The 16,421-nt window shown below is 43.3% G+C and overlaps 1 non-coding gene across 1 annotated transcript; it reads right to left on the reverse strand.

Annotated features, from left to right (window-relative positions):
- Positions 1-14,383: 14,383 nt before the first annotated feature.
- Positions 14,384-14,490, reverse strand: LOC144771209 (U6 spliceosomal RNA). Its single transcript, XR_013599165.1, has one exon. It is a non-coding gene; the product is annotated as a U6 spliceosomal RNA (small nuclear RNA).
- Between the last annotated feature and the right edge of the window lie 1,931 nt (positions 14,491-16,421).

A 16,421-nucleotide genomic window follows, 5' to 3' on the forward strand; every position in this document is an offset into this window, starting at 1 on the left:
GTCCATTTCTCCTCAATGCGCTGGATGGCGGCTGCAGTGTCTGACATGAAGGGTTTGAGAAGGCGCAATTCTTCCATGATGTCCTCCAACGTAAGTGGTAGAGGCGACTTGGAGGGAGATGGTGGGTCATGTTTGAGGCGTTTACTGGTGCTAGCCTTAGTGTCTTTTCGACCCCCAATTGAAGCGCCTTGGGATTTCTGTGAAAGTTCCATAACAGAAAACGTGGAACAACAAGCAAGGCAATGCTGTGACAGAATCTGAAATACGGGGCAACAGTGCAGCTGGTCCAGAAGAAAATTGGGGCGTTTCCATAGAAATATGAGGAAAAACAAGATTATCCTGAGGAGTAAGCGTGTAGTGATAAGCACCGCGTAGATAGAGGCAAAATAGGTCACTACGCCATGAAGTTACATGTGTTCCCTAATAGGCGAAAGCAAAAATCAAAAAATGAAAGCTGGGAACAGGAGGAGAGGAAAATAAGTCATGATTGCCCAACAAAAGTGTTAGTATTCAGCGTTAAATAGCAGAGAATGGGGCAAAAAGAGGAGAAAAAACAGCACCACAGCATTGCACAAAGGGGAAAGTAATTGCGCAGAGGAAAGATACCTAAAATGGCGGCCGTCGGAGCTCCACGAAAAACAGGATCTTTAAAAGGTGCCAAAATACCTCCATGGGGTCCCTCAAGTAATGGGAGCAGTCTCCATACGTTCCGACGTCCAGAACCACTGTCGGAGTGCTGGGGGACGTGGAGGAAAGGTCCCTGACAGGCGAGCGCTGCTCAATGCAGCGGAGACTCCCTAGGTGGCGGCGATCTTACTTCACCGCGCGCCGCGTCTCCGGTAACATTGCTCTGAAACTATATCTGCTAGGTCTTTGTCAGCTTCTGAAGGGTGGAATAATTGGTCATAAATTGATGGTTTCCGGTCTACTGATTCAAAGATATAATTTGACATAGAGTACTTGTAGCCCTGAAGCCCCAAAGGAGCAAAGCAATACCATGTTCAAAAATGCAAACTGTTTGGAAGGCACAGAAGACCTACAATGCACTGTGAGACCGATAATCCTTTTTTTTTTTTTTTACATAGAATGCACAGAGTGAATCATATCATTTTTATAGTTTTTTTGCAGTTTCATATATGAAAACTTGTGAATTAAAGCACTTTGCAAGAGACCAGGTGCAGCTGGCACAGGGATGAGCGGTGGAGAGAGGCCAAGTGTGGGGGTGGGAAGTTGGCAGACAGTAGGATGGGTAAACGTAAATAAAAAAGAGTAAAAGAACACTTATCTTGCGCTTGCAATATCGTCGACTCGAAGTGGTTTTATTTCTTTTTTTATTTAATTGTACCTATCACGTCATCTGATCACTTCCCCACACCCTGCTTCCGCCCCTACCCCGCCCCTAGCCCGCCCCACCACCCCACTACACCACCGCTCCACTGCTCTTACCTGTGCTGGCCGTGCCGGCTGCAGACCCAGATTTTGTAGACACGGGGAGGTTAAGTGATTTTCCCAAAATATCAGGGTGTTTAGCCAAGCCACAGTTTGAACCTTGTTCCCCAGTTCTAAAGCTGGTCACTCTAGCCATTAGGCCAAATCTCTTCCATGTCAGTTATCTCTGGCCTCAGTTTATTATCAACTAAATGTGCACAGCATTAGAATATTAGAGCAGGACGCATTGAATGAAGTCCGCAGTAACTGACATACAGGGCATTAGTTGTAAAGTAGTCCCATAGGTAGGCCAAATCTCAAGCGGAAGTAGAAGGATACACACAAACAACCATTAGAATATGTGGAAGATGAATATCTGTTTGAGCTGATCCAAGACATAAATGTGACAGTATTAAGCCAATGGCTGAAAGACGCATGTCAAAGACAGCCAATGGCTGAAAGGGCAGACTCAAACATTGTTAGCAATAGGTATGTTTAAATGAATCCGTATTTGTAAAGCGCAAACTACTCACCCTTATGGGTCTCAAGGCGCTGTCCTGGAAATTAAGAAAGCTATTGCCCAGAGTCACATGGTGCTAAACTGAGCTGCCGCCGGGGATCGAGCCATTAACCCTGTGCTCCAAAGGCAGCTGCCCTGGCTGCCGCACCACACCTCTCCGCCACTGTTTGACGGCTGCTGTGTCAATGCTCTGATGTAATAACTAAATGTGAGATGGAGCATGATCCATTATACCCTAGTGACATGCCTCTAAATCGTTGGAGTATAAAATGAGAGTGACATACGTTATTTTGGAGGATGAATTTTTTTTTACAATTAATGGAGATAAAATAACTGTTATGGTATGTGAACCAACTGAAATATAGGGGAAGCTTTTTACTTTTTTTAAGGGTGGAGACCAGTCCTGGGAGGGTCAAAACCTACAAATGAGACAATGAGTGAGAGGTGTCCCATTGGCCTCGAATCCTGATAACAATCAGAACTTCTCTTGTAATGTGTTGTCCGTGAGTGGTGTACCACCATGGATTGAAATGAGAGATGGTCTGTGCCCGGAAAGACGCATGTTTGAGGAATTTAATTGAGCTGAATACATGGGGAGGGCATTGTACAAGCCGTGTAATGTACTGTGAGACAGCCTTAATGTGTTTGAAGGATGAGTGGCAGGCACAGGGATATAGTGCAGATCTGCATTTCATTTATGCAACATATACCGTCGAGCCGTCCCATTACAGTTCGTGCTAATGCGGTCAGATTTCATGCATTGTTCATCCTCTAATTTGCATTGGGTGTTCACTGAAGGTGCTTGGGCTCGGTTGCACTGGCACAGTTTGCAAATCTCAAAATCTCAAATGCAGCTTTTTGTTCTAAACTACCTTTATTGTCTGTGGTATTTTTTTAAAAATGCATAAAATATGCTGCTTCCTTACACTGGAAAAACTATGCAAAAGCTCATTTAAAGCAATTAAATGACAACATCCACCATGTATATAAGAGTGCGCCCACCTTCTGTACCAGTGGCACTTTTGTATTTATAGAAGGCGTTGCAGGTGCTTGCGTGGCCCCTCCTGTAGTAGAGAGAGCAGATGGACAGGTAGTATCGTATCTATTCCAAAATGATGCTCTCTCCATTGCATTGGGGTATGGCCCCATGCGAATGAAGGAAACACTTTACCTCTGTGCCCACACTGTATTATGGCTCAGAGACAAAGAGTATGCCAGGAGGCTTACTGTCTATGCACCAGAAACAGGTGGTGCATAGTCAGTGCACTCATCGAAGGTGCCCCTGTGGAGAAGGGAGAGGGGACCTCATGGACCCCTGCCAGATGCCCACCTGACGGCGGAAACAGTCACTCACGGCACCCACAGGTAGGGGATCACCTTCCCCTTGAAAGTGCAAGCCAAGTGCCTCCTTAGCTGTGAAAGGCTCACCAGCTGCTTCAATCAGCTGGTCCGTCTTTCACTATTACATTGCCCAATGGCAACCTATGTTTGTGGCTACCCTGGAGCCAGAGCATTATCTGTAATTGGCCACACTGTCACTGTTTTGGCGAGTGCTCCTAGTTAAAGGTGAGCTATGGTGCAAATAGGGACAATGCGCGGTTACTGTATTAAGGCGCCTTGAACTGCATCAGGATGGACTTTTCTATTGCATCCAGTTTTATGCGGGTCCTAAAGTGAATTCATTTACCTCGATATTTATCAGTTTCTCAGCCAGAAAGAGGCAAACCCCGCTCACTGTTTCTGAGCTGTACTATCTGAAAATAAAACTCTAACTCAGATCCTGATGATGAGGGCAAGCTGGGAAAATTCCACATTCTTTTTCCTGTATCCATGGATGGGTTGCATCCCCCAGGTTAAGTGTAGCATTTTGTATCCTTTGATAAAATATGCACATTCTGAGTAGAACTCTTGGAAATGTGTGAAATATTTTTATTACCTTAAATCCAGGCCTTGTCAAATGCTTTAATCACATTGTGTTTTCATTCCCTTAATTTATTCTAACATTGATAGGGAAACAAAAATAAATATGCATCATGCTTTGCAGGGTACATCCAAAAAGGGAACATATTTTATTGAAATGTATTTTAGGGCCTGAAAATGTTGAAACAGTATATAGAAAAACAACACTTTTTATGTTTGGCAGTGCTAGGTAGTTAAAATGATTTATGAGATTTTCATAGCCGTGATTCAATGAGCATGTGTTTGTATATACATTAACATGTTGTGCCAGATGAGAAATCTTTTCTCCACACAATATTTTTGAAACCCCAGAATAATTCTGAGAAAAGCAAAAACTTTCCTGGCAAACATAATTTATTTTGTTTAATACAAAATGGCATAATGTGTAATGTAGACAAAAAATAATAAAAGTTAGTATTTAGTTAAAGGCAAACTGACAACTTAATGCCGATGAAAAGTAGAAACAAGTTACTTTTTTCAGTGTGTGGTCTACATATCAATTAAAAATAAAAATCCACAAGTGCAAATTCTTAGTTTTCAAAATTAAAATGTTTAAATCAGAGGGTTTAAACATAAATTTCCCAAAACAAGAGGTGCAGGTGCTTGAGGTGACAACATAATTTAAATTGACTAAGAGAGGTATTACCTACTGAGGAAGTTAAACAACCCTGACCATCGCGAACACTCGTTTTCACTATATTACTAAGCGCAGTTAACACTGAAATGCTCAGTTGCTGCCCATTAGCCACAATACCAGTAATAACGATGACAATTCTAGCCAAGATACTCTACATAATCCGTGCACCCATAGAGGTTACTAGAAGGTTCCAGAACATCTACTCAGGAGAGACAGGAGGAGGCTAGAAGGCCACGGTAGGTAGGCTAATGGCCCAGTGGCGCTGAGAACTGTTGTATGCTCCAGTGTGACTTTACAGGGGCAGCAGGAATGCAGCCTCCCTGGAAATAAAGTGTTGGGGTCATTGCCCCCTTGGAGATAAAGGCTAACATTTCAGATACTCATTAATAGATGTTCTCAGGCAACCCAGCTTCTCCAGACCTGCAGACAGTCACCTGTGAAATATAAAAGCATAATCAATGTATTTTATTTCTGAGTCTAGCCGTGGTTTATTTCTTTGCCTCCTGCCAGGAGAAGATGAGAGGGGTGGGGTTCACAACCATGAGTATTCAACTTAGATATACTATATAAAGAATCCTGCCAGATGCCTGGAGGGTGTGACCAAAGGCAAGGTTCTCCAGGCTCAAGATGTGTGTAGGCTAGGGTTAGTGTTCATAGATTTGGCTCGTTCTTGCACAACTGAGCGAATTTATTTTCAGTTTATGAAATTATTGATTTTTGAGGGTGCTCAAATATTTTTTTGAATGAATGTGCTATTGCATTTCAGGGGTGATTTCTCATCCTCTGCTGGTTTGTTGACTGGCAGGCCTGGAGCTGTTCTGAGTAGGTGAAATGCAGTCTTAGTAGTTAGCATCCAGTGCCATGGTGTCCAGGTAGCAGTATTTTTATTAGAAAGCCTGTGTTTTGAATCCCAGCTGTCCTACTTAACAAACGTGTGTGATTGTGGTCAAGTAACAGTCTTCTTACGCCTTAAAATCCATATCTTATTATTAGTGAGTTGGAGGTAATTTAATCTGCTCTTTAAAAGAATTTGCTCTAAGAATGAAGTTTGATTTGGGGCTCACCTCACTCTCTCTCTTTGTTTATTTTTCTCATGAACATTGATTTTAACCCCATCGCCGTGGGGCTAATTCCCATGCGGCGCGGGGGAGGGGGGCTGCGCGCGGTGCTGATGACGAGCTCGGCTTGTCATGCAGCACGGTGGTGCTGTGCTCATGACGAGCTGAGCTCGTCATGGCCACGCCCGCTCAATGGAACGCCCAGCACAGCGTGGTAATTAACCTCGAACACCGCAAATGCTTCCCCCAACAAGCTTTATTAGGTTCAAACACTTGCTTTTGCCAGTAAACTGGGCTGTGTCATCTGGACGCGTTTCGGGCATCTCCCTTCCTCGGCGGCATACAGTCCATGAGACACCATATTGTCCCGCTTCCATTTAAGCCGTTATCGTATGCCAGGGATTGGCTGATCTGCATGATCATATGCGTTGCTTTATGGGAGGCGTAGGTGGGTGTGTTATATATAAAATGGGGAAGTGGGTCGGCGGTTGCGCACAACGCTTCCGTTTAAGCCCCTGAAGAGAAGCATATGGAGCTTCGAAACGCGTCGGGCAGATCCCGTACGGAGCGGCATCTACGAGTGGATCCCCATCCTCACCTATACATAAACCAAGCTGCTATTCGCGTGCTACTCAAAGGTGGACACCTTCGAGCATTGATATATATATATATATATATATATATATATATATATCAAACACAATTCTGGCTCAATTCTCTCGCGGTCCCATGGCGCTCTCTCCACCGGTGTCGGGCTACTAAGCAGAGCCCCGCTTTTCAAATATTGCCACAAATCCCTTTGAAAGGGAATTAGTCCGCACTCACAAAGAGATTCTTCCCAAGTTTCCTCTTTATTTGTCAAGGTTATTCAGCAAATTCGGGTTACAACCAACGCGTTTCACAACACACAGTTGCTTGTTCACGGTAAGGTAACCTATACACAAGCTCCTCCTATATTCTTACAGGACGCGCCAAAAAACAAATTGATGCTGACCTTACTTCCTGTTACCTTTACAGGAAGTAGGCTGGGAAATGTAGTTTTTGTTAACTTTTCGCTTTCTTGATTAATTCACAATAATTGCCCTCCAGTGGGCTTATTAAACCCTCTTTGAGCTTTCTTGCCATGTTCGCATACATGTGAACTTTATCCCTGCTTATCACTGCTAATTGGGCTCAGTTTGCATTGACTACACAAATTATTTTATGCTTAATATGGCCTTATCTCATCATTGTATGCTGTGTACACTTCATGAATACAAAAAACCATTCTTCTTGTTACTACATTCAAAAATATACATTTTTCTTAAAAACCGATCTTTTCTCTGTTGCTCTCATGTCTTTGTTCAAAAAATTCCCCTACTCATGATTTTCTAATAGTTATACCACTATGCATTAATGATTGTGCCCACCAGAGGGCGTGACTGACAACACCGCTAGGTTTAAGCTACCAAGTTTGCACCACATAGAAATAGAATAACAAACTATGTGCTAAATTGGACAGCCCAGTATTGACATAAATACAAATACCAATATATGAAATAATATATTTGTGAATATGTATATATATATATGGCAGACAATGTCTTGGAAGTAAATGTATATATCTCCATGATTAATCAAGAAAGCGAAAAGTTAACAAAAACTACATTTCCCAGCCTACTTCCTGTAAAGGTAACAGGAAGTAAGGTCAGCATCAATTTGTTTTTTGGCGCGTCCTGTAAGAATATAGGAGGAGCTTGTGTATAGGTTACCTTACCGTGAACAAGCAACTGTGTGTTGTGAAACGCGTTGGTTGTAACCCGAATTTGCTGAATAACCTTGACAAATAAAGAGGAAACTTGGGAAGAATCTCTTTGTGAGTGCGGACTAATTCCCTTCCAAAGGGATTTGTGGCAATATATATATATATATATATATATATATATATATATATATATATATATATATATATATATATATATATATATATATATATATATATATATATATATATATATATCGTGCACAATGTGACCCCTCAGACCTTCCTGCGCTCAGCTACTGGTGCTCTGCATAGGGGCCGGATCATGGCCCAGAAAACAATTTTACACCAAGGACGTGGCACTCCAGACTTGGGTGATATTCAGCTTGCTTTATTTACAAGAACTAAAAAAAAAGAATATATATATATGTATATATGTATATATATTCTCACTACTACAGTGAGAACTCAAGATGGCCACTGAAAGGGAGCTCTAGTGTGGAGCTCCGGGGCTAGGGATCTCCAAATTTGGATTAAATCCCTGTACAACCCCAAATTGCGTCCCTATACCTAGCGGAACCACAGCGAACCGATCTGAGCCGATCCGAGCGGAAACTAAGCCTGAAGGAACTCAGAAGACAGAAGCCGGCGAGAACAAGGTACCTGATCGTCAGAACCATCCTGTGGTGAGCGACCCGACGGGGGACAGCAACTGTTGAAGACCCGCAGGACAGGCGACATCCACGCTGCAGCGCAACGCGAGCCAGTGAATCAGGGGAGTCGGAGAAGTCATCGGCGGCGACCCTGGTCATCCACGCTGCAGCGCAACGCGAGCCAGTGAATCAGGAGAGTCGGAGAAGTCATCGGCGGCGACCCTGGTGCCTGCAGACACGGGCAGGTCGCCGCGGAAGGAGGAGCGGAGAGATCTTCGGTGCCCGTCGGACGGGGTGCATCCGTCCCTTGCCCCTGATGTGGCCTCATCGGATCGCACAGGTGAGAGGCGTGTGGCGCGGAGAAGGGAGATGTTGGGGCGGCGCGCCTGACCTTAAAATGGCGGCCGCGTGAGACACAGCTTCTGCCACCAACCGCTAGCTAACGCTCCCGCCCAACACAAAGGATCAGCAACGCTAGAAATCAGCGAAAGAGGACTGGGGCCTTTAGAAGGAAGTATACAATGAAAGAGGACTGGGGCCTTGAGAAGGAAGTCTACATTGCTCTAACTGTCCTGAAAAGCAAAAAAGGACTACCAAGCCTTAATAGTGGAAAGAGAGAAGGACCGAGAAAAGGCAAAAAGGACTAAAGAACGAGAGTAGGGGAAAGAGAGAAAGTCCTCTCTCCTCAAGAGAGTGGAAAGAGAGAAGACTGGAAGAAAAGTGAAAAGGAATAAAGATCTGGAGTTTTTCTCTCCTCAAGAGACCAGCAGATCAGACTTAGTGGACATCTTGTACTATGTTGCTTTTTAATTGATTACTGAGGATGGCATCAATATTCCAATGGTTTATAGTGAACACGATAGCATTATGATTAACTGTCCTCTTTGATTATTTTACATCAGATAACCCTTGATTACCAAAGATACTTAATTAATTAATTACTACTCATGGCACCATAACTACAAAGGCTTACTGTGAACCACGATTGCTTAACTGCTAATGGTCTAATTAGAAGATACCTATTACAGAGAAACCATACCTATACTTCCGAAACTGTAGACCTGGAATAACCCCAACGTCTAGACCCTCCATGACCATACAGTATAAGAAGTATAAACCACATGATATTTTAGCAGGGAACTATTTCAGAACTGATAGACAAAGACGTCGGAAGACCCACAACGAGAAATGGATATGGATGGAAGATACCGATGCTCGACCAGACCCAATGCAAGGAGTATAGAATACCCATCCACCCTATCCAAAAACGCTGCTAAAAAATTCAAACATAACACCTTAAGAAAAAATCCAGATACCTTATTCGTTGACCCTTATTTCGATAGAGTCAAAGGCGCTATGATGAATGATCTGATATTCTACACTGACAAAACAGCTAAATGGCGTAATGCCTTCACGAAAACGCTATTCACGAAAGCCATAAAAAACATACCACATGGCACTAAAATAACGACCTCACTAACTAAAAGAAGCAATACTGAACTTTATATTACTCTATATAAAACGGGAATAGTTCTGATACAAGCAGCTAACAGAGAACTTGATAAATTTAAGAGAACTTTCCAAACCCTGAAGGAATCCATAGAAGGTACAAGCCACCTACAACACATGACCCCACCTGTTGTCACCCCCGACTTCAACGACCCCTCCACTAGTAACTCGAACAAAACGGTCGGCCAGGACAATCTAACCTCCAACTCCGGAGATGTCACTGAATCTGAAAGTGCATTACCAGAGATTGTGATAGAAGGGATAATGAAGTCTACTAACATTGGAAACCGAGTGAAGAATCTGGCCCTAAGCGAAGAGCAGATGGTGCCAGTTCAAAACGTCCCCGCGCTTGTAGTGACTACCTCAGCTCTAAGGAAATCCCCTGATGAAGATAACCACGCCCCCCCTCAACAACCTGGGAATGGGAGACTTGAATACCTCAGTTCCTTACCCATATACTCACCCCCTACACCACTCAACCTAGAGAATAATGAACACACCTGTAATAGAGTCAGTAATGCCAACGAAATGAAAGACAAAAAAGAAGGATCGGTGGCAGTGAGAACGAACCAATCATGGAGAAAAACAAAATGTAGAACACAGACAAGCAGGGCGACGGCACCAAAGATAACATCACGAACTCAGAATGAAGTCAAGGACCTCCAGAAACTAGTAGGTAACCTGGTACAAGTCGCGTCGACTCTCTCACAGACAATTGAAAAAATTTGGGAGACGACGTTAGGGACACACGCTAAAGTCTCACATATCCAGAATGCTGTACTCAGGCTCAACAGACCAAACAGGACCGATCCCTTGTCAAATGAAGAAGCCCTGGCCTTACTCCGATCTTATGAACAACCAGTCCGGGGAAGGGAGGAGAGCATCAAATTAGTACATATTGACTCCAATCGATCAGCCAGAAAGAATGACAGGAAAGCAATCCACAACAACCTACGACATATCCAGGTAACAGCATCTGAATCTGATTATGGAAACGTCCCGAACTCACACGAACCCTTGAAATGCCTATTACTAAATTGTCGTTCGGCAACGAAACATGCATCTGACATAGCTGCTCTCATCATTAACAAGGAAATTGACCTGGCCTTCCTCACTGAAACATGGCTCAGTGAATCATCTTCACCTAATATAGATCTCCTTGTTCCCCCACAATATAATATTGTCAGATTAGACAGACCTAAGAAAGTGGGAAGAGGCATTGCTTGCATCCATAGGTCAGAGATTGAGGTCAGCCAATTCCAATCTGACCCCCTAGAGTCTTGTGAATACCTTGGTCTTAATATAAGAACAACTAACAACCAAAGATGTAACATGCATGCGTTCTACCACCCTCCCGGAGATAACGCAAAGTTCACAGAGCAACTCATGGAGATCATAACAGCCAACTCTAACCCTGACGCCCACAATATATTCCTAGGTGACTTTAACCTCCACTGGGAGGACGGCAATGACAAACTAGTTAAATCTCTTAAAGATTTCCTCATCGAGCTAAACCTTACCCAAGCTTGCACACATCCCACTCACTCACAAGGAGGGACCTTAGACTGGATTATCTCAAGGAATAAAGAGACTTCAATTCTCGCTATTGACCCGTGTGATTGGTCCGACCATCACGCCATAACTTTTGCGATACCCACAATGAATAAAGGCAGGACCATACAACCCCGCAAGGTCAAAAAACTGGTCCGAGACACAAAAGAAGCTAATATTGAACTATTGGTGGAAAGATGTGAGAAAGCCTTGAAGCCACCAAACAACCGACTGAATGTCAACGAGTTAACGGAGCACTTCTTCACCTCAATAGGAGATATTGTCAATGACACCATGCCACAGACACTGAAAAGAGTATCAGAGAAACCTAAAAATCCCTGGTTCAGTGAGTCACTGAATGAGGACAGGCGCAAACTGAGAATGGTCGAAAGGAAATGGAGGCAACACCCCTCCTCTCCGGAGCTGATAGCCCTCAGGAACACCAGAAGGCAATATAACAAGAAGATAATTAAATCCAAAAAAGATTTTATAAAAGCTGAACTTGACAATGCCTCAAACAGACCTCGGAAACTCTTTGAGATTTTAAAACAACAGTCGAATAAACTAGCCAAAACAATTCACGAGAATCCAAAAACTCCCTTAAGCTGTGAGGAATTCTCTAAATTTTTCACGGAGAAAACCAAATTGCTTGAAGTGGAGCTCTCAACTGCCGCGATTAACATCTCGACCCCCACCTCACCCACAAAAGAGGCCAATGAGTCCATAGAGAGTCCTCAAACTAAAAATAAGGCAAATTGGGACACTTTTGAATGTTATGACCAAGAAAAGATTGCCAAAACGCTAAAGGAAATCAGACGGAATAACCATTATCAAGACCCTCTACCGGCAAAGTGCGCAAGAGAAATTAGCCACACCCTAGTTCCGATCTGGACTGAGATAATAAATGCCTCACTTGCACAAGGGACCCTGCCCGACTGCCTAAAAACTGGTCAGGTTGTGCCCAGCATCAAAAAACCGACAGCGGATGCAACTGACCCGAACAACTATCGACCAGTGACCAACATACCTTTACTAGCCAAACTTATTGAGAAATGCGTACAAGGCCAACTGAGTCAACACATCGCTAAGTTCTCACTACTAGATGACTGCCAATCTGGATTCAGAGCTGGGCATAGTACTGAAACTGCGATCCTGCATATCGTGGACGACGCCCTACAAGCCCTAGACAGTAATCAAGCATGCCTACTGATTCTCCTAGACCTGTCATCTGCATTTGACACGGTAAATCATGAAATGCTGACGACCAGGCTACAAGAAAGGATGGGCTTGTCGGGAAATGTGCTGAAATGGTTTAAATCTTTCCTGCAGAATAGGACTCAACGTTTCCTGGTTAATCAAGCAACCTCTTCCCCTTGTCCTACTGCCGTCGGGGTCCCACAAGGTTCAACGTTATCCCCAGATCTATTCAACCTGTATGTTGAACCCCTCACGGAGATCCTTCGAGAATCGCAGATACCCTATCACATGTATGCAGATGACACGCAAATATACATAAAGATCGCCTCCCCTGCTGACATTGATCTAATGAACAAGACACTAAAGAGAGCTCTACAGTGGTTAACCTCGAACCATTTGAAACTAAATGCCCATAAAACTGAATTCCTGTTAATTTCACCGACGAAGAACCGCCCCGAGGTAAAGGAATTGACGAAACTGGTGACCGCGCTGGACTGCACCCCGACCCTAGTTAATTCAGCAAAATCACTTGGAATTACCCTAGATGAGAACCTGGACATGAAAGACCACATAAACTCAATGGCCAAGAGTGCCCGTTTCCATCTGAACTATTTAAGAAAACTGAAACCATACATCTCAAAGGTAGACCTAAAACTGGCTGTACAATCCCTAGTTATTTCAAGGATTGAATACGGTTGCACCACGTTAGCGGGTCTGCCGAAAACATCCACAGCACCACTAAAAGCCTGTCTCAATGCAGCGGCAAGACTGATCACGGGATCGAGGAAATTCGATCACATATCTCCTCACCTGAAAACACTAAACTGGCTACCCTAAGAGGCCAGAATCCAAATGAAGATGGCTTGTATTACCCACAGAGCAGTTCACTACAACACGCCGAGATATCTGGCCAAGAAAATTAAGCTATCGGGAGGCAACAGACCAACTAGAAGCGCCAACGAACTGCTACTGAGGCCAGCCTTTTTCCGTAAGAAAAAGACATACGACCGAGCGTTCTCAGGAGCCGCCCCCAGAGTCTGGAACTCAATACCTCCGAACATCAGGAAGATTCATAATTCGATATCATTCAAACGTGAACTGAAGAACCACATGATGAGCAAATACCTTTCATAGAGTAGTGTTATTTGATGAGAACATCTACGCCTAAGAGAGACGGCCTCAACTTGAACTTCCTGAAGATCAATTATCTGTCAACCGACTGATTTCATGTTTAAATCTTAGACACACACCTTACTATTACCTCAAATCGATGTGATCCGATATCGGTATTCTCACAGACTATACTATATACTCTCTACCTCACTGTGTTTTATTGCCTAGGATCCCGGTTACATGACAACACTTTTCACTCCTTAATGCTATTTACACATGTTATTTGCACTGTTATACTATATAACCATACCTCACCCACCTCCTACTACTAACTGGATAGGCGGAAGAACTCGTACTTATAATCTCCCTTACAGCTTATCTTATCGTCTATACTTCATATATATCTGTTGTTACAATTGCCTCCATAATGTCTGTAAATTATCTTACATGTGAAGCGCTCTGATACCCACGGGTCTTGTCCGCGCTATACAAAACTCTATAAATAAATAAATAAATAAATAAATATATATATATATATATATATATATATATATATATATATATATATATATATATATATATATATATATATATATATATATATATATATATATATATATATATATATATATATATATATATGTATATATGTATATATGTATATGTGTGGGTATAATCCACAAAAAAGAGTTACCCTCACTGAGGAGCCTGCACACTGGTTGATTCCACTTACACAATTTTAATTGAGGCTGCCACAGATTTATGGGGTGGTTAAGAATAGAATAATGACAGGGAGGCTGAAGAAGAGACTGAAAAGTACCCAGAAGTCCTACAGGCTTCCTTTCTAAATGCAACTGGACATAGAGTGCACCTTCTTTACTGGGAGGCAAATACATTAAAACTGTTGAGGAGAGACTAATTGAAAAATACATATTACGAGGACAGCACTGTCTGGAACCTGCTTTATTGTTTCAAATAGTCTTGAAAACAAAGAACATTTCTCTCCAGAAAACTGTTAAAAATATAGAACGATTCATGAATTTGTGTGTTGTCCTTGTGCAGGGGCCATGCTAATCTTCTCTGTATCGTTCCAATTTTAGTATATGTGCCGCCGAAGCGAGCACACTTCATTTGAAAATGGATGGTCAGTGCCCATCGGTCATAAACTCATTTAAATCAAGAATGTCCGTCCCTAGTGGGCTTGGCCTCTCCCCAAGGCCTCCTGGATTCAGTTGTCTCTGTATTACTCAAGTGAGCCTGTTGCACGTTTCACCAAAAAATAGTCCCAGTAAAAAAAAAACCTGTGCCATGTTCGAAATACAAAGCTGCACATATTCAGAGCCTCCACGATCAGCACCAGTCCTGACAGCAGCACACGCCGGTTGGCGTCGCCTCAAGTCAGCGCTAGGTGGCGGGGCTCCTCCATGGCTGGGTTAGCCGTGATTAATCCACAAAAAAGAGTTACCCTCACAGAAGAGCCTGCACACTGGTTGGTTCCGCTTGCCCAATTTTAATGGAAGCTGTCACAGCGAAGATAAAAAAAGTTAGCAGGCCACCACTGATGGAGGCACAGATGCACATGGTGCATCTGTGCCTCCATCGGTGGTGGCCAGCTAACTTTTGCCCCAGAGCAGAGTTGTTCACGGGGATGCATCATGCTGTTGTCAATTTTGATGCAGCCTGTGTTCCCAATTTGGGTAGAGTACTGTTGAGCCAAGGAGGCTGATGCAAGACTCTGCCACCTCTCCAGTCAATATGCCCCTTTGCTTTTTCATGTAGCCCATAGTTTGTAGATCATAAAGGGTACATTTTATATATATTTAGATGTTTTGATGTGCTAAATTCCAAGTCATTGACATGACCATTATGTGTCTTTATATGTATTCTTCAGCTAATGTGACATGTGTATATACCACCAGGTACCTATGTGTCTGGAATTTGATCTGCGCACAGTGTGGGTGTACACTGAGAAATATTTGGTTGGACAGGAGCAACACTAGTTCACACTCCCCCACTCCTCCCTGTCCCTGGTTGTTACTTACCCTGTTGCTGATGTAGGTGGTATCTTGTGCTAGCTTGTCCCTGGACAACCACCGACTCCTCGTAGATTATTGCAGACACCTGTTCCTCCTAGGCATCCAGCTCCTCCTGTGGCACTGGACTCCTACCTCTGGTCTGCAGTGCTGTCTGCTGATTGTTGGACAGTTTCTGCTTAGTCTTGCAATTAGCATCATGCCAGTACTTCTTGCAGTTGATCACTGTCCTCTTGACCTCTGCTACTGCATGCACCTTAGCTACGATAGACTGCCATATTGCATATTTGGTCCCCAATGCCAATGTGAAGGTGACAAACAGTTTGTCTTGTTTGTCTGTCACCTTCGCAATCAGGATCTAATTTTTCTGCTGGCTGAACCTGGTTTTCCTTTTCCTCTTCCCCATGGTCTGTGGCTGGTCCTCCTGACTTCCTGCCACGATGATAAACTATCGGCATGTAGCGAGGTATTGTAAATATGTCAGTATGAAGGCTATAGTTTTCAGCGGTACGCGTCAGGAAGAAAATTGCAGCGAACTAATTTTAGTGTTAGTTAGCGGCATTTCTTTTAAACATACACCTTAATCTAGTCCCATAGATTGAATCTCGGAGTGGTGATTGATTTATTGAAATTATGATTCAACAGCAATTAATGAGTGCATTTCTTTAATAATGATGGCAGGATACCTGTCACAGCTCACCTTTCTTGACTATCCTACAGCCGCGGCCGGCAGTGGGAGTAAATACAGGGCGGTGACGTGGGGAGGGGAGGGGCAGGGTGGGGGGAAGTAATGTATGGATTACGGAGTTTTACAGGTAAGTAAACATTCAAATAAATAAAACAAATTTCGTTGAGTATACTGCATCTCAAAATGTAATGCAGTATACTCAACGAAATTCATTCCTGCCTTTACTCCCACTGCCGGCCGTGGCTGCTATCCCAATATACCGGATGACTCATATCATTCCACCCAGCACAACACTTATGAATGAACAAACGTCTTGTACCCTGACATTTGACCA

This window comes from Lissotriton helveticus, chromosome 7, assembly GCF_964261635.1.
Source record: "Lissotriton helveticus chromosome 7, aLisHel1.1, whole genome shotgun sequence".
NCBI classification, from domain to species: domain Eukaryota; kingdom Metazoa; phylum Chordata; class Amphibia; order Caudata; family Salamandridae; genus Lissotriton; species Lissotriton helveticus.